Here is a 19074-nt window from a genome sequence, read left to right as displayed (position 1 = left end):
AAAATAACATTTGTTTCAACAAACTTGCTTAAATCTAGGATTCTTTCAATATTCTTTTATAATTGAACAAAAATTAAGATTATATCTACAATAAAATCAACGTTTTCTTTGCATTCATATGCCATTTGATTGGTTACTACAGCTCATGAAAAATGTCTTTTATAAATTACCCTTACAAATCCAAATTGGCTTGCAATCCAAAGAATCCCAGAATCCATTTTTTTTTTTTAGTCACTGAAGATCAGACTGACCGTATTGCTAAAGATTTCATTATACACCCAACAGAATCTAAACAATTCTTATCTGCGCTAAACCAATTTCATTTTCAAGGTTACATTTTGATGCCATGAATCACTTAAAAACAAGGTTACATAAAATCATGCGCTATAATTTAACAACCATTCGCTTGTATCGCTACTCCATCGCTCGCCCTGCCCGGCAAACTAGGGGCCGTAAGGGGCGTTTTCCGCGCCCGGGGGTTAGAAATTTAAATTCCATCCCCGTTGGCTTGATGCGATGGATTTCCACTCACTGATCCCAGAAAATGGATGCTCGTTTACATACTGCCGGGGTGACACAGATCCTGCCCGATAACAGAAATCTAATGGAACGAACGTGCCTTCGGTTTAGTCTGCGCAGTCATGATTTTGCACGGCTATACCCGTCACAAGTACCGCCCTACGAGTCTACGTGCCGGTAAACATACTCAATCAGGTGCCTTTTGGTGCGTTGGTGGAGAGAAAAAAAGAGCATAGAGCCAGCCAGCCATCGACAGCAACGCAAAAAATAAAAGCCACGAATAATTCCCCATCGCCACCGAAGCCCAAACTCGAACGAGCGTTAGGGGATCTGTTTTCTATTTCCCGGGTGGCACGACGAAGCCAGTCGCTCGTCGTGATCGTCCCGTAAATCGAACGGCTGCCATTTGATCCTTCTGATACAGCAGCGGTGGCAGTAAATTCTATTGGCAGTAATGCTTTTCGTGCCCTGCTAATCCTTCGCAGTAAATCAAAGAGATTTGCACCTCACTTCTGTTTATTTTCTGGGAATTGGATGTTTCGGTGGGATGGAAAGTTCGGTGCAATAACAAGTAATTATACTGAAGCAGGTAATTCATTTAAAAAGATACAGCCGTGCGGTATAATGCTCGATCAAATGTCACAATAATTCAACAACAAAAGTAGTTTAGAATTTGACTCTAAGTATGTTAAGTATAACCGTAACTAGCTCTCGCAACAGCATGCAACTGCTCTTGCTAGTGCTGGCACAAACGTGTTAAGTTATCTCCCATTTCCTAGACATCGAGTAACTTGTGTTCCCTATTCGTTAACGCTCAATCCAACTATTTTACCACCTTCAGCTCAGCGTAGCCTTCAAAGATAGCAGCGATCAAATATCCTGCCGCATTTCCTGTGACCGTCGTTTGCAGCCAGATAAAAGCGTAAAACGTGCAATTAAGCTAAAGTATCAGCAAAATGGCTATCAAGCCGTCAATTATGGACACGCAGTAGACACGTTCCTTGTCGGCCCGAAGGTATAAAATTTGCGCAAGAGAAGCATCATATCCTCGTGTGACAAGATGCCGTCCAGTTGCTACAAAGACGTACAGTATAAATACCAGCACCAGATAATGATAGAGAACCGTGCATTATTCTTCACATGAAACGTTAAAAATTATGCTTTTGAAAGTTTAATGCTACCACGTTCACCATCACCCGGGTCATACAGTGGGCCGTATGAAGCGTATAAATAAACGAAAAATAAAGATTGTGTCGAATATTCATCAAGCCGCATCAAAACCTGAACAGAAACTGAAATTCGCTTTCTGATTGATTTTCTTTTTTCGACACACTGCACGTTGGTCGGTATGACTGATTGTTTGTTTGTTTATTTGTTTGTTTATGTTGTGTGTATGGTGCAATATGGATGCGGTTTGTTTGTGTGTTTATGCTCTCGTTTGAACCGTTTGCTCCTTTGAACTGTTGATGATGATCGAATTGAATAGCAATTCCGACCATCTAAACAGACCACCCGTTGTACACCATTAATTGGTACATGAAACCTTTCTATTGGTTTGTATGAATAATTGAACAAACTCAATCATTTAAAAATTTCAATGTTATACAGGAGAGCCCGTTAGGCATTATTTCATACGGACTTTTTAAATTTCATATAAAAAAAAAACAGCCCAGCTCGTCATTATCCTCGTTCGCAGAAGAGCGAAAACAAAAATTAGTATCCACCTGCGGCGGGTCGATAAAAAGGCAGGAGACGAAATGTGGGCCAGCCACATTTGTTAAAGTAAACGTTGTGCGGAATGAGAACACACCTGCGCTTGCACAACGTGCTGCTTCTCGGACCGTTTGGGTTGCGCGGTTTGGCTCGGCAAACCGATTCCTCGGGTTGCCCCACGCCGAGGTTAACAGGCTAAGAACAACACGGCAACAACCTTCGAACGCGGAGTGAGAAATGAAATGAAAACAGTGTACTGCCAGACCAGTTACGGTTGGCCCGTTTGGACACTTGTGGATTCAATTCGGCCCCAATTTTACTAGCATACCGGCAGCAGCCGCACCGGTTGAATGTGTTTGGATGACGTCGTTTATCCAGGGCACACCGGCTAAACTATGTAGGATAATTATTTTCACCGTGCAGATTGTGATTATATTGGATTGTTACGAAAGAACGTCCATGAAAATATTGAAATGGTAGTGTAAAAAGTAACAATTTTTGCTGTAAATTTGTTGTTTGAATTCTTTCCATCGGATGATTCACGTGCGCAGTGGAAGGTTGATGTATGAAATGCGCCTAAAGGTATGCAACCGTCACAACACTAGCAAACAATACGAAATTCATTCGAATACGCATTATTTAATCGATTGCAGGGAATTAACATCGTAAATTGAAAGTAATTCCTGATAGTAAATATAACTTTACTTACTTTTGCTTCTTTTTTAGCCCTACATCGTCGATAGGTCTTTAGCTGATTTTTTTTTTTAAATTTCCTTGACTAGTCAGTCCTGCGTAAATGGTAAATGGTCCTTGCCTTTCGAAGAAGTAATTAGCTGATTTGGGTTGCACAAACTCCAATGTCATATAATTTCAACTTCTAATAATCATGTCTAGATTATGGACCACATAACTGAACAAGTTTAAAAAAGCGACGGTCAAATATTTTGTACAAAATGGTATTAGCTTCTGCACAAATGTTTTTCGAAATGGTAAATTCACTCCTAACCGCGACACACATTGAAACGTTTAATAAAACTGGTTCAGTTGCTCTCCAAAACTCGAATAATTTCGTCGAAATCTAATTGAATGTTGGACATATTGTAAATAGATTGTGTTTCCATTGAAACTTTTCCTTTCCCATTGGACCAACGAAAGCGTAGAAAAATACAGACCAAACTTAGTTCAATCGTTCTGTTTCGTACCGCCCTCGAGGCACAGCCTCGAAAAGTATTCCTCCACGTTGACGTTCCAATCTAAGTCAATTAATGGAAGCACAGTGTTGAAGCTTTTGCAAACTTTCCCCGTACACGCTACGTTACCCACCGTGCACTCAAAACACGTGCAAGATTGTATCGAAAAGAAGGCAGCGGTGGTCCTCCAGCTCACCATCATTGATATAAAACTCTAGTCAAAATCATGCCAGCATGCCACTGCACCAAGCCAAACCTTATTGTGGTTGCGTTCGACTGGCATTGATCGCCTCATCCAGGCACCACAAGTCCAACCGGTCATCTTCCAACGCGCCCACCGAGCAGTTGAAAGGTTTTATTATTTGATAAACAAACTTGAACCGCCGCAATTGGCAGACAGCAAATTAATTGTTTGCAACAATTTGGCCCGGTCTTGTCGCGTGTCATTCCCTTTGGGGTGTGACTGTGGGGAGTGGGGAACGCGAACGGATGCGCAAAGGTGATATAAAGTTTTCGCAACACATTTCTTTTTTGCCCTCAACGCCCTTTGGCAAAGGACCCAACGGAAAGCGGCGCATTGTGCTGCCGAGCATCCGTAGGCGTACTGACTGACGTTGACGATGATAATAATGTTGATTTTTCCAACAATACTAATTGCCATCGGCAGCGACCGGCTCGACGCGCACACCAAATTTTGCCAGTACACGCGTAAGTTTTCGCGTGCATTTTCAACACGTTTTTGGGGGCTGGAGGCTGGAGCGAATGTTGTTTGCTCGGGTGACAGTGATGGGAAATGTTTGCCTTTCCCATCGGATACGGTGACGGGCGCATGATTTGATTGGGAAAAGTTTGGAAAATTATTAAATAGCAACACGCTTTATCGTGCTGCTTGTGGACAGGCAGCTTTTGTGCAGTTGTCCCGAGACTTATGGAAGATGATTATTATGAAGAGTTGCTGTAAAATATCTAAAGTAATAATTTGCCTCACTTAAAGTCAATGTAAGCCACTTCAAACAGAGATTGCAAACTTGTAAGCATGCTTTCAAGCAACGTGTAAGGGTCATGCCTTTAAGGACGTCAGGTACCTCTCATAATTATCATTCACCTGAAGATCCATTTTGCGTACATCCCTGCTGGGAATCACCACCCGAATAATGCTGGTCATTAAACCGGTTTGGGAAGTTAACCGGCGCCTAAGAGCCTGCCGATTTCCCCTGGGGAATGGTCCGACAGTGGGTTGAACGATGGCAAGTGGCCCATTCGTAGCCACACGCCGATCACACCGATGGGATTCAACCCCGAAAGTGCTGACAAATCACCGACCACCACCGGTCAGGACGGTGTAATGAGGATACTCTTTACGATTATTCGGAGCCAACGCGTAAAACCCTTTTGGGATACGGTAAGTTCCGGTGTTTTCGGCACAAAAGCGATTGGGTAGCGCTACTTACTCAAATTAGTAGCCATCCTGTGCGTGCGGGTTTTTTGGGGGGTAGGAAATCTCTCAAAGTACAATTAATTTCCTTCGCTGGGAAAATCGATAAATCCGGTTTTCACTTGCTGAGAGGGAAGTGGTTGCGGAGCAAATGGCCAATAATAATAATTTAAAATAATGACGAGCTATGCACATTTAGTCGTTTCAGCTATTAGATGTGAGAAAATTTTTTTAGAACATGGATCGTTGTATGCTTTTCAATCACGCAATTGAAAGAATTTTAAGCATTTCATAAAACCATATACTTGACAATACGGCATTGGACTGTCATATTCAATTGTAAATAAGATACCATATACTCTACAGATTTTCTCTATTTCGTAGCTGTTTTGATTTACTGATTGACGTTTCTTGAACCTAATCCATCCATCTTCTATTTTTTACCCAAGTTTAAGTCAAAATTGAAGTTAAATAACAACGCTGATCTTAATATAAATGCAGGAGTGCTGAGTGCCAATACAACAGCTTGGGAAAATTGGAGCCAAGGACGGTTTTTTTTTATTTGATACATACATTCAATGGATAACAATGATCCTAAGAACGATCTTAAGTGTAATCCAAATATATTTATAAATGTTGTCTAGTTTTAAGGCGGATTTTGAACGATTCTATCGGTGTATTAAAGTCAAAGAGTTGATAGCTTTCATTAAATGCAACAGACATAGCTAGTAGAGGGTCTCCAGATTCATAGTTAGTACGGCTGCGGGTAATCCCTAACAACGGACGCGGTCGCAAAGTATACTTTGGAGCGTATAAATCGAGTCGTTGTAGCAATGTTGAGCAGTCGATACTTCCAGTAAGAAGGCCAGCCACAAACATTTGCTGAGCCATTCGACGTCTATCACTGAGTGATTGTAGGCCCAGTAGCAAAAGTCGAGATTCGTATGATGGGCGTTAACCGTTAGATGCCAACGATAGCTGGATAGATTCTAGTCTATTGGTAAGACGCTGGTTAGCTGGCATCTAAACAATTGAAGCGTATTCAAGCACCGAGCAGACGACACTACAATACACGGTCTTAAGGGAAACAGGATCTTTAAAGTCTTTAGTCATACGGAGTACAAATCCTAGTAATTGATTACCGCACGTAATTACTTCCTCAGCCTGTCGATCAAATGCAAGCTTTGAGTCAAGAACCGCCAAACAGCTCAGCTAGCTCATGGTTCATTCTCCTTCGCCACACCCCCTGCTCGCACACCACCAAAGATAGTCCTTAGCATCCGTCATTCGAAAATGGCGAGTGTATTGGCGTCGTCCGTCAGCATAGTCCAAGACTCGTATCCGTAGAGGACTACCGGACGTTTCAAGATGCGGTATATCTTACATTTCGTATGTTGTTGGAGTATTCCTGATCGCAGGAGTTTGTGGAGTCTGTAGTAGGCACGATTCCCCTGAAGAATGCGCCTTCGGATTTCTCTGCTTACGTTGTTGTCTGAAGTTACGATCGTAGCAAAACTCCTCTACCTCTTCCAGATCGTCGTCGTCAAATGATACTCTGCTTTCGAGTCGGGCTCTATCACGGTCAGAGCATCCAGCAAGCAGGTATTTTGTCTTCGTCGCATTGATCTTCAATCCAATTTCAGTCGGGTGTAGTCGGGAACCAGGAAAAAATCGAGTAAAAATCGTGGATATCAAAGCCTGCGCTTCGCATGACACCCATGTGGAGTGTCTATTTTGTACAAATATGCTTGGACACGTAGTGTCTACACCGTCTCTGTTGCTTGCACAATTTCGTCTGTTGCTCGACGATAATGAAGTCTTGTTGGGTCACCGACAAACAAATTTATCTCCCGTCGAGTAATAATATCAAGCAATCCAATTAAATGGTATTGTTTACCGCCTGGCAAAGAATTTTTAAACAATATTTACTGTAAGTTTGACGCAAGGATGAAAAAAAGGTTTTAGGGCCCTTGGCGAATCAAGGGGAGATTGGAGGATATGATTCCATTTCACAGGAGGTTCCCTAACCTGTAAGGTTTCTTGATCGGGGAGCTCCTCTCTCGCTCTATCTCTCGGCCTACACGAGGCCTCGAAGCACCCCTTCCCCTCCCCTGGTCGTCGAGGTTCCCCTCTCAAGAACCACGCCTTTGGTTTAAAGCCATCTATAGTATTTTTGAGCATTTTTATTATAATAATAAGCAGCTTCGGAACGGTGATAGAAGTGGTGATCGTTTTTTCGCGGGACGATTTACTCCGGAATCGCATCCGAAACGTCTCCTTTTATGCAAAGAGAGCTATCCAGTAAAATATCTATCACAAAGAAGTCAAGGATCCAAGTAATAGGAGCAGTAATCGGCAGGAACGGGTGTCCCAACTCACCCGGATTGCCTTCTCGTGAACAGGACAGCCTATCCAGTTACGCTTGAAAGGAAGTCAAGAAAAGTCAGTTAGGACAAGCTAAGACCTGTAGACGTCGTAGTGCAGAAAAGAAAGATGATTCTGTGCAAAGAACCACGGCCAACGCTTTATGTATATTTTAAGCTATTTATGCTTCCATTATCTAAAATGCAATACTGTAACATTGTTTATTCCACCGAAAGCCCAGTCAAACCAGTAGCTTTCACCTTTCATTTTGCTAAACACTCCTCCCCAATCAATCAATCAGTGAGTCAATCAGGTCCATCAGCCAACACGCCGAGGTGCTCAATTAGGAACGCTTTCAACGCAGTGATGAGCACTTGCCGACACTTCCCGATAGCAAAAGCTCCTACCAGCCAAACTCGGGGAATCTATAAATGCAAACACACAAAAAAAATCTCAAAAACCGAGACTTTAAATTTTTGAAAGCAAAAATAACCCCATCAGTTCATCAATTGCGTTTACATAAGTTAATTACGACCGGCATACCCGGTCGGTCTAGATGCTGTCGCAATCTCAAACAGTCCCTGCTGGCTCGACCAAAACGAGGGCCAGAACGAACGGTTAAAAAAAAAGGGATACACACGCATGCATGCATCAATAATGGCTGCCCAAATTGATTGGCCCGGCCCTTTTTCGACGGGAAGGTCGCGCGCCTTCCATCACGCTCCGATGAACGTCAACACGATTGATTTACGCTTCCACCTCGGCGCATCCATCGGGACACAGCCATCATGCAAGGCTGTTTAAATAGGAAAAGCAATTCGTCGGCATAAATCACGTGCCCATGGCCAGGACACATGGTAAAGGGGTGCTGTTGGGTGCTTCCATCTGGCGGGGTTAGGTTATAAACCGTTACCCTCCCTCTCCGGACATCATACAGCTGCCTGCTTCTTCGAGACAATGTACGAAATGGTGCAACGCTTCCGAAAAGCGCCTCCAATATTGGCATTACGATGCTGGAAAGATTCGATTTTGTGAGCTTCCAAATTGACAGTCAATATTGATCGAGTGCGAATTTTCGCCACCGGGGCACCCATTCTCATACCTCGGGTGGATGCGGGCCGAGCAAACGGTGAGCATATGAGCCGTTCCGTAAGTGATTGAGTTTTTGGTCGCACCTCTGGTTGCTTCGGCTCCTCGCTCCTCGCACGTTAAGGTTCCAGCAGGCCTACGCACTTGTCAGGCGCCTCGGTTGCACGGCACATGTTACGTTAATGAAGAACGTAATGCTGTCGAGATCTCGCGACTGCTACGGGCACCGAAGGTTGGGCGCTGATATAATTTAGTCCTTTCCCCGGCCTACGTCATGATCTACGTCAGGGTCGTGCACTAGCGTGCGTTCGGGGTTTTTGGCGTCCGGACAGGCCAGGCCTGTCTATCCTTCTGCTCGACTCATCCTCACTGCCAACGGCACTACGATAATCATCGGAAAAACTTCTCCAACATGCCAATATCCCATCAAGTGGAGTGAAGCAAACTATAGAAACAACGTGTAACGTGCATGAGAGGTCTCTATTGCATTAATTTCTTATACAACGTAATTTACTATCGCATCCCTGTAGGCGGATGTTCTTGTTTGATTCGTTTTACCAGATGTCTTGAAGACAGCACGCGTTCGCAGAATTTATGGGGCAATTCCAGCCGAATCACGAGAGCTTAGGGTGTTGCGTTGAAATCTGACAGTAAAGCTGCTTTAGATTTAGTTCTTGAATTCGATTTTAATAAGTAAAGACACAAGAAAACACAAAACCCTTGTGAATCACTATGTTTTTCATGTTTCATTGAAAATTTCAAATAACATTTAGATAAATAACTAGGTACAGTAAAAACTACAAACTTATTTTAATGAATTTAAAGTCTTTTTCGTCTTGGTTAAAGATAAAACGAAAGATTAAGAATGTCAAATAAAATAAATTATGAAAAAAATGAATTCAAATAAATCATAAACATTCTTTTATTACATTAATTCTCCATGGAAATAGCTCAGTGAAACTTTTCAAAAAATGTCATTTATAAGAATCGATTTACATAAAAAATAAATTTATTATTACACCAAACATTTTATTGCACCAAAAATTATCAGCATAAAGTGTGACAAAACAAAGAAAGGATCAATAATCTTCATCATATTTCTTCCAATTTTTTCATTACTCTCAACATATGTTACCCGAAGACATAAAGCAAAACATTAGAAAGCCAGAAATGGGTGAATAGCATATATCTGAAACAGTTCAATCCGTCTTTATAATTGGTAATTCTATTTAAATCGAGAATCGTTCTTTATCGCTCACCTTTCTGGTTCATATTGCTTGAATCAATCATTTTCGTGTCCGGGGGACGGAAAATTCATTTCTTCCGTTGACCTGTTCCACACACACACACACACTCATACCACCCTTATAGACTCCTATGCAGAAGATTAAGGAATCGATCATACGCTAGAAGGATGTTTGTGTGTGTGTGTGTGTGTGTGGTTTTTTTTCGTTTTTTTTTAGTGCCGATCCCAATAACCCAAAAAACCTGATGCAATAAATTCACCTTTCCGGGACGGGTAGACGAGCCAACGACTGGCGATTTGCTTTCGAAGTTTCCTATCGAGAGCTTCACGCTAAATAGCAACGAAATGGGAAAGTAGGAAGAAAACTACCACACACACACACACACTCACACATAAACCTTCAATTTTTGGACCAGTTTTAACGGGAAGCAGCCGGAAAAGTGATTGATTTCGCCATTCCGAATTTTTCGTGCCGCTTTCCGTTAGGGTGCTCGCAAGCACCCGAGCAGAATCTCCCAAAATGACCGTCATGTGGCCAGGAAGGCTTGGGTCGGCGAGATCCTGTACCCCGGGACCCCGGCCGACGGGAAAGGAACCGATTTAAACCAGCAGCAGCCGGTTCAACCGAGTGGAAATTTAATCCGATTTCGATTGTACCGTCGCTGTGGCCGTCTTGAGATTTGAGCTAGCCGTATGAGCTGAGCCTGGGCTGGGCAGGCTTGTTTGAAGATCTACCGAACCGATAGCAGACATAGCCTTTCTTATACTTTCTTCTTGATTTTTTTGTTTTTTTTTGGCAGCCCAAACGTGTAATACCTTCCGCACATCATCAGCTTCGGTCAGCTTAGCTGGGCCTCGTTCGGTTGGGTTCTGGAATAGATAAAAGTATTCTCGGAACTGTTGGAAGGAAAATACTGCAGTGTTACTATTGAGAGGACCCGAGAATACAACAATTGCGTCTTCCTCTGATTTTAGTAGACAATTTTCTTATAACATTAGTGTTGCCTTAAACACTCTGTGAAGCATAATTGTGTGCAAAGAAAAATGTTTATTGATTGTTTTAAGCTACCCATAAACCCCTTTCACACCGCTCGTTTAGCTGAAGTTATCGTTAGCTAATCGAACATTCCAAACCAATCAACTATTACCGGCACGAACATCACCAAGAACCCTGTCGCAACTCCATAATTTTGTGAAAGTTTTGCGATAAAATAACACACAAATGTGCATGCTATCGTCGTTAACATTCCCACATGTGTGCTAGCGGGAACTTAACGTTCCCTTCTCTCCGGCTTGCTGATGCCACTGAACTGGCCGAAGCCACCGATGAGCTAGAAAATAAATATAAAGAACACGAAACGCAAACCGAAAAACTCCCATACGATAAACAACGTTTCCGGCAGCTGGGCTGTCTTGGAAGCATTTCCATATTACTCAATGTGTCGTCCTAAAGTGACATTTGGGTGAAAGTTCTGCCCAAAGTTCTAGTGTGCGCGAAAGTTTTTTTGGAAACATTTGCTTAAGTTCGACAGGGAACAAATCAGTGTTTGTGTATGTGGCCCTGGTTGGTCGATAGTGATTACCAATGTAGCTGCTCGTTTTGTCCTCTGTCCTGAAGCTAGTTTGGCTTTGGCAAATGTCTAATTGAGTCAAGATGGGGCAATAAAAGTTTGCTATTGTTATTGACACTGTGCAACAGATTCTTTTGTAACCATTTGACATGTCATTTGAACGTTTCGTTATTGAATAAAGTCTATTTTAAGGATCTGTTTTTAACTACAAGATATTTAGAAACATATTTACAAGAAACATACACAAGATATTATTCTTCAGTTAATCTTACTAAACAAACGAATGGGAAAATCTGTCACTTCGAAAAATCATCGAAATCCAACGATTCACATGACAAGTGATAACCCCAAAGGACAAAGTTGACAGTGCGTTCAAAAATGTCCCTTTCCGTCAGCAGAATAGTTTCACCACTAGGCAAAACCTAAGATCCTCACAAACACAACAAACATCGCTTGCAGAAAATGGGAAAACGATCCCGTGCGTACCGGAAAAAGGAACCGAAACTTCTACCGAACAACTTCAGCTGAAGAAAGGGAAGTTCGTTCCTCAATCAACCCCCCCAGTAAAAAAAACCCAAGACAAAGTTAGGATCGAGTAAACACCAGTAAACTGTCACTAATCCTGACAAGGGACCGATAATCTGCTCGCAGGCACTCCCAGGACTTGCCGAACCCTGGGAAAACCATTTCCGTATCCGACCGAGCTTTCGAGCCCTAATCGAGAATTATTCAAATATATTCAAATTCTCACTCTTTCTCTCTCTTTCTCTTTGCTGTGCGCCAAAACGACTATTTGATTGATACCGAAACCGGTAGTCCGGTGCCCTGTTTCCAAAAGCCCCGTACGGAAGGACTCGAACCATATCTTCATCTCAGAGTAGATGGCGGGCCCTAGTTTTCCTGGACACTGCCCGTAGATTTCACATTTTCTCGATACGATCTCCAGTTTTGCTTTGTGGCGATCGATTCGTACTTCCAGTTGGTGTGCGTTTAGAATCGTTTCCTCGATGGTTAGATTTCTATTTTTATTACGTCTCACGGCTTTGCTCTCCCAAGAATTTCAGATCCCGGGCATGGATTGGTTTGAAAGGGGAAAATAATCGTATTAAATGTGTGGCCTTTTCCTGGTTTGCTGGTGAAGAAAATGTGAGCATCAAGCTGTCGAAATACTGTCCAAACTTTGATGACCTTACGAACTATCTCAACCTGATGACGGGATTGAGAGGGGCGGAGACTTAAAGTCAATCAGACGATTCGAGGTTTTGGACGGGCACTGCAAAACAGGGCAAATTAGTCATTTTTAGAAAATTGGCATCTTAGAGTGGTTGATGATGCAGGTGGATTTGTGTTAAGCTGTCGTTTATCATTTAAAATTTGTTGAAAAGTGTTTGGTTTTTTCGAAACAATAGGAATCTAAACTAAAACTAAATTACTGCGGCTAGGACTAAGCACTAAGAGTAAAAGCCTTTAAAGGTCGATAGTGTATTTGTTTTTTCAACAAAACAGGAATTAATCATAATTTTATACGCAACAATTTCAAATTTTCACACGTTTTAAATGCTCAAACTTCTATGCTCGATACATGTGGCGGAGCTAGCCGCAATCTTTTACGCCATGTTGATTATATGTGCCAGTCCTCCTGACTACTATTTTACATTCTAAGACAGTTTAAGCGCTGTCGCAGTATTAAAATCTGTGAAGGCTTTTAAGAGCCCGGACTACTTCGTAAATATTAAAGAAATACTAAAGATCCTAAGCTCAATGTTTGAGAAATCACTCCGGATATCTCTTGTTTGGCTGCCTGCACATTGCGGTTTTGCTGACAATGAAAGGGCGATCAAATGGCCAAAAAGGGTGCTTCGAAAAGGGTCTTTTTCTGACAAGCTTATCCTACCTCACGAGTACATGCGAGCCCCACAGTCTCTCTGCATGGCTCGGTGGAGGAGTTTGTGGGACACCGATGAACACGGGAGGTTTCTATATTCGATCACTCCCCAAGTGTCCTTGAGGCCTTGGTTCCACGGCATCTCAGGTGATCGTACGTTCATTCGAATGATTTCTAGGCTTAGGTCTAACCATTTCGCTTTGGGCGGCCATCTACAGCGTATTGGACAGGTCAACTCCAAAGTATGTGGGAGCAGCCTTGGATACCACGACAGAGATCATCTTCTATGGTCTTGTGTGGAATACGAGGCTGCTCGATCCGCCTAATTATACGCAGTCCAAGGCGTTCGAAAGTTGCCAAACATTCCGATTCAAGACCTGCTGGGAAACTGCGACGAGGTCTACCTGAGAGTAATCTTTCTTTTTGCCGTGCTAACGCATTATTAGTGTGATCCCCTTCCCCCCACTAATCCCACTGTTTGTCTATTTTGTATGTGTTGTAGCTCGCTTGTATAAATGATGATTGAAAAATGGATGTATGAAAGAATGAATGTATGAAGGACACAATAAAGGAACCTTTGAAATGGAAAACGATCAAGACTCCTGCTACCATCAGGACTACGAGCATGAAAACGCCCACACACACCCCGGGACAAGGTGCCCTCACACGATAAGAACTCTTGCGAAGAACATGGCTTTTGCTTTGGATGACGGAATATACATTTACCTTAATTTGTCTTTCTGAAAATAATTTACAGACTTTGCAGCAGAGCTGGGCCCTTGTCCCGTTCAACGGAATGAGACCGCAGGATACCTCCGACTCAACCTTTCAAGACCGGAGGATGCCTCCGACTTGACGGAGTAATTTCGGCTAAATTGAAGACCGGAGGATACCGACTGCTTTAATGAACAGTCAAAGGTGTTGGTTACAATTCGTTCGCTCGCCTGATTATTATTGTTTGGTTGATCGCATGTTTACTGTGAACATTTTGGGGTATCGGTGCGTCATTAACAGATTTATTGATGTGAAAAACAACAATTGACATCAAGAAACATTACCTTTGCGTTTGTTGAAAACTCTTCACATTGGATTAATTCGTCAAACAGGAACAATCATAATTAAATTGGATAATTCAATGGAGAAAGAGAGAAAATATAATATGCAAAATAATACTTGAAGATCAGTTTTAATGCCTCCTGCTCTTGGAAAACGCGATTTCTGAAAAAGAATCAATTTAAACTTGGTATCTGAACAATATTTTGATCATTCGTCCACTGGAAAGAAAACAAATATTAATATACTTAACATTAAAACCCGTTCATTCTTTTTTGTTTTCTTTTTATTATTTATTATGCCTACAAGCCTGAATATTACTCTGGTGCCCATATGATGCATAACTGATTGGCTAATTCATGGGAATTATCTCCATAAGTGAAGTCGGCCCATATCTGCTGCGTCCCAAAATACCAACACTGATCCTTGCGGTCGACCACCAACGACTTTGTTTGAGTAGCGAATGTCAATGGTATTCGAATCAATAATCTCAGCCGGGATTATAGGAGGCCTCGAACTGATAACCACGTACGTTGATGTCCGTGTGTGCCTGTGTGTAGGACTGCTCTCCAATGGCGAAGCCATGGAAGGAACGAATGAAGAAAACTTTCAGCCAAACACCACTAAGCTGCAATTCCACTTCTCGATAATACCTTGCTCATTCAAACGAATGTTTTCCTCCTTCCGGCTGTTATATCGTGCCCCCTTCTCACCCCTCAATTACCCATCCGTTGTTGACTTACGTGTGGATAGGATTTTCAAGAGATTTCGCATAAACTCGCACCCCTTCCAGAGCAACCTGTTAGCCCGGTAAAGATAGTTCTACTGGCATTTGCCTGAAACCTCCTTCTCGGAAAGGTGCACGATCACACTACTCCCCATTATGCCAGGTTTTGATTCGTGCCGTTTCTTCTTTTCTCGCAAAATAGCTCATAAAACCACGGCCATCGCAAACTGGTGGCTTACGTCAAATGAGAAGCGACGCCGAGGCTTACGAGCGCAATATACAGCCGACATAAAAGTACACGACAATCCGGGTTTCCATAACCCGTGGTTCCTTGTGCGCTTCCGGGTGTAATCCTCCCCCTGAAAGCAGGACGAGCGGTCGCGAAAGCTCCACCACCAAAACTAAACTCATATGAAGCGAGGAAGTGGAAATGGCCAAATCTAAATGCCATAAAATAAGCAAGTTACACACAATTTCACTTTAGCCGACTTAGGCAACAACCACGGTCAGTGCTCATCAACTCCGAACCGGCCCTGTTTGCGGGCTAGATGCTTTCCACGTGCGCCTCGTGTGGACGTGGGAGGACATTGAGTGTGTATGTGCGGTGTCGGATGGCGTATGTGAAAGGTGCGGCTCAAATAAATGCAATGGCGATGGGACGAAAAGTAAAATAAACCTCGCCTCGTAAATGGTAAGTGAAAAAGTTCACGATCCAATGCCAGACGACCAAACACACACACACACATGGTGCTAACAAATGGTGAAAAAGAAGCGTAAGATTGTTGCGAATATTTTGCTGACGTACCTGATTTAGTTTACTGAAGGCTAAAAGCGGAGAAGAGGGAACAAACCGTATCGAGGGTGCGCAGACACATCATGTGATCATGTGAAAAGTTTATTTTTCAATGTCTTCAGTGCGGGAAGTTTGTCGCACTGGCCGGGATATGGTGGGCCATGGCCAAAGTTCAAAGCATAGTGGGTTGTTTTTTTTAAAGGTAAGAAAGTTTGCTCATAACCATTTGGTCGGGGAAGATAATGATGTGAAGCATTCGGAGCGCTCAGTTATGGTAAGACTGGAGAGAATGTGCTTGTTTATTATTATTATTTTTTTCCGAGCAAGTTTTCGCTGAAAATTGCATCAAGGTTTGAATCATAACAACTGCTGTTCTTTTCAGATGTAGATATATGTAAGCAATGTAAGATTTTTAAGATTTTAATAAATTAATCAAAACAATTCTTCTCCTATCTTATTGACATCCAAGCAGCATTTTTCATTCTTCTTGAAATTAAAAGAACTTCGTTTACTTGGTTTAACGACCTTCTAAGGTCACGTCGGCCAGCAAATGGCTTACTAAACATCCCGCTACTACGTAGCTGGATAGTCAAGTCATCACTACGGGGAGACGGTGCTGATGGGATTCGAACCCCTGCCGTTTGCAGACTGGCGCCGTTGTCGCCTGTGCCATCGGGCCACCCTTAGAGGACCATGTAATGGGATAACTATAGATGACTCTATTTCCATCTTTGTACCATTTACCCATAACCGATCGCCGAGAAAGTAAATTATATTTTAAGCGCAAAACGTTTCAATTAAGTAGACGATTAATTGTCACTGACAATTCAAACTGGCCCTGGCATGTCAAATGAAAGGGAAGTAAAACCAAAGAATGTATGCTAGTGAATTCAAGAAACTTGATTCATACAATGCGAGAGTTGTGGAAATTTTTCTCATTATTTTCCAACTCTTAATCAAGCTGAGACATGCCTTTCGCAACTTCATCGAAATATCTTGAGCATTTCAAAAATTGCAATTAATTTGTTGAAATGGAAATTTCAACGCTTGTCTTTCAAACCTCCGGTAAAGGAAGCGCTTTTTTTGGTCGTGGAACGAACAGATATTTGGCTAAATTTTCAGTGTTTTTCAACTCAATATACATATTTGTTTTATATCCCTAGGATTAAGAAAACTACTCCACATACTTAACAACTGGGGAGCAGAAAAAATGGGAAAGGAGCATTACATAGACAAAAAACAAAAAACAGCGGAAATATACTCGGGACTTGGGTTCACGAGCACGCAGAGGATACAGATTACGCAGAGGACACAGATGATCAATAATTGGGAACAGTCTGGCGGAACAGTTAGCAACTCGTACACACCATAACGCAGGGTCACTACTGCTAAGCTGCGTACGACGTTTTGGTAGGGCTAGGAGAGAACGGGATCGAAGTAAACAGGCTGGAATGTAAAGGTTCATAAGGGAAAGCAGATTCGAGACGTCGATATCATGGAAAAGCATTCAGGAGATGAATATCCTGACATCGAATTGGATCAGAAGGATAAGTTGGCGATCTGGGTCCAAGATCTTTCTGAGTGCGAAACGCGTAAATGCTTTTTGCACTCGTCAAAATCTTAGGATCATGGTAGGAAAGGATGATGGCCACACAACAATTGAAAACTGAAATATTGGTCTCACAAGAGTTTAAGCTCAAATTAACGCTTCTTGTACCGGGGGTTTTAAGAGTCATGGGTACACTGAAGTTTGAACTAAGAATCAACCTACAGAATAGGTCAAATAAGCTTAATTAGAAAAAGAAAAGACAAAAACCCCAAGAATGTTGGTTAAACTAATTTTACATTAAAATTATTATCAAGTGCCAAACAACCTTTTGATTTTTCCCCTTTGTTAATAAAATAAAAGACCAACCGTCCGAATAGTGGGTCACAGATAAAAATTCAGAGTAAATAGTCGTGGACAAGCAGTTTGAGATCCGTGACTCAATCAAAGATAAAATGTTTATTAACATCCTTAGTCTGTCTTCTTGATCGGTATTTCAGTAGATGCATAAACTTCAATTGCTATATTACTTGAAAGTCGCCATGCCTCCTTTGGGGATAAGAATAACCTTCAGTTGTCCAGACCCTTCTCGACAAAGTATGCTACAGCATCTTTTCTGACCGCTAGAAGAACACTGTAGGGAACTTCTCGATAGAAGGGAATAGCAAGTAAGGAAACTGCTCGAATGCAGGACATAGTACTCGATAGTAGCACGAACAGCCCAATTCGTAGGCATAAACGGCAACGACAGCTCAATAAGACATTTGTAATAAAAATGCTCTCTCTAACATTCAACGCACGAGAGATCAAGAGCATGTCAGTTCTAGAATATCTAAATAGTTCCAGCTTTTGGGGGGATTCAATTTGGATGGGAATCGATAGCAGGTTTTGCCGCTCAAACGACTGTCCTTTAAAGTCCTTTCTAGAAGATGCACTATAGGCTATGCACTCACCTCTTTTCGGCTATAATTATTTAGTACAAAGTAAACAATTAGTATGTGTTGGAGTTAGGATATGATAGTAAGATGTGCTCCTAAATGTAGACCACTGGCTACAACACAGGAGCAGGAAGAAAGAAGGCTCTATTCTACACCTCGAATGTCAGAAGAGCAGAAGGATTAATAACGAGAAGAGCGGCAGTTCTAATTGGTCTGCCAACGCGGTAACACATAATGAAAAAGTCTCCATCTCTGAATCAATGTGGCCACATTCCCGGTGCGCCACCAGTATGATTATACTGAAATGGTATGAAATAGGTTGATAATAGACAACAATAAAAAACTATCTCAAATTACCATAATGACGGTGATAGGTGAGCAGTTTCCAATGTCGTTTGGCCCACGAAGAAAGATTTTTTTATGTAATTCAACTCACACATGTTTGAGGAACAGTCTCCAAAGTAACACTTTAATATCCGCCTTTGCCTATTTCATCATTTCATTGCGTTGGATAATGTTGAAGTAAAACAAAACCTCTCTGTAAAGCCCACCAACAACCAACCCTGCAATTAGGGGACGTAAAGCAACAACAGCCATACAAAACAAAACCAAAAAAAAAGTGCGTCATGAAACAAGACACCGCAATTAAGACGAATTAAGACACAGTCGCTTGATTAGAACAAACCGGAGCAGAGAGTTCCCCACTGGGGAGAGCAAATCGTTTGTGTCTATGCAATCGAAAAAGGGCAAAATGTGCGCGAATGCTGAACATCCCTCAAATGGAAAAAATGGGATGGAAACAACTGGAACGCCACACACACTCGCTGGTATCAGAACGCTCGAGGCATTCTTGTTCCTGTGGTGAAGAGAACGAGGTGCTGGGAAAAGCATAAAATGAGGAACGGATGTTTATCGCATGTTAAATCTAAGTAATTAAAACAATAATTCAAGTGAACCGCTTGAGAGGACATGTTTTTTTTCTGGAGCAATTTTTCATTCTCATGC

The 19074-nt window shown here is 42.1% G+C and overlaps 2 protein-coding genes across 2 annotated transcripts in view; one reads left to right on the top strand and one right to left on the bottom strand.

Annotated features, from left to right (window-relative positions):
* Positions 1–5531, bottom strand: part of LOC126556339 (integumentary mucin C.1-like) — a 521191-nt gene extending 515660 nt beyond the window's left edge. The window contains exon 1 of the mRNA XM_050211593.1: positions 5522–5531. The gene's annotated coding sequence lies outside the window, so the exon portion shown is untranslated. The remainder of the gene's footprint in view (positions 1–5521) is intronic.
* The window catches only part of LOC126556493 (nephrin-like), a 317497-nt gene that overhangs the window by 141692 nt on the left and 156731 nt on the right, over positions 1–19074 (top strand). The gene's annotated exons all lie outside the window — the stretch shown is intronic.

This window comes from Anopheles maculipalpis, chromosome 2RL, assembly GCF_943734695.1.
Source record: "Anopheles maculipalpis chromosome 2RL, idAnoMacuDA_375_x, whole genome shotgun sequence".
NCBI lineage: Eukaryota > Metazoa > Arthropoda > Insecta > Diptera > Culicidae > Anopheles > Anopheles maculipalpis.
Note: the sequence above shows the minus strand (reverse complement) of the source record. Positions and strands in the feature narration are given on the sequence as shown.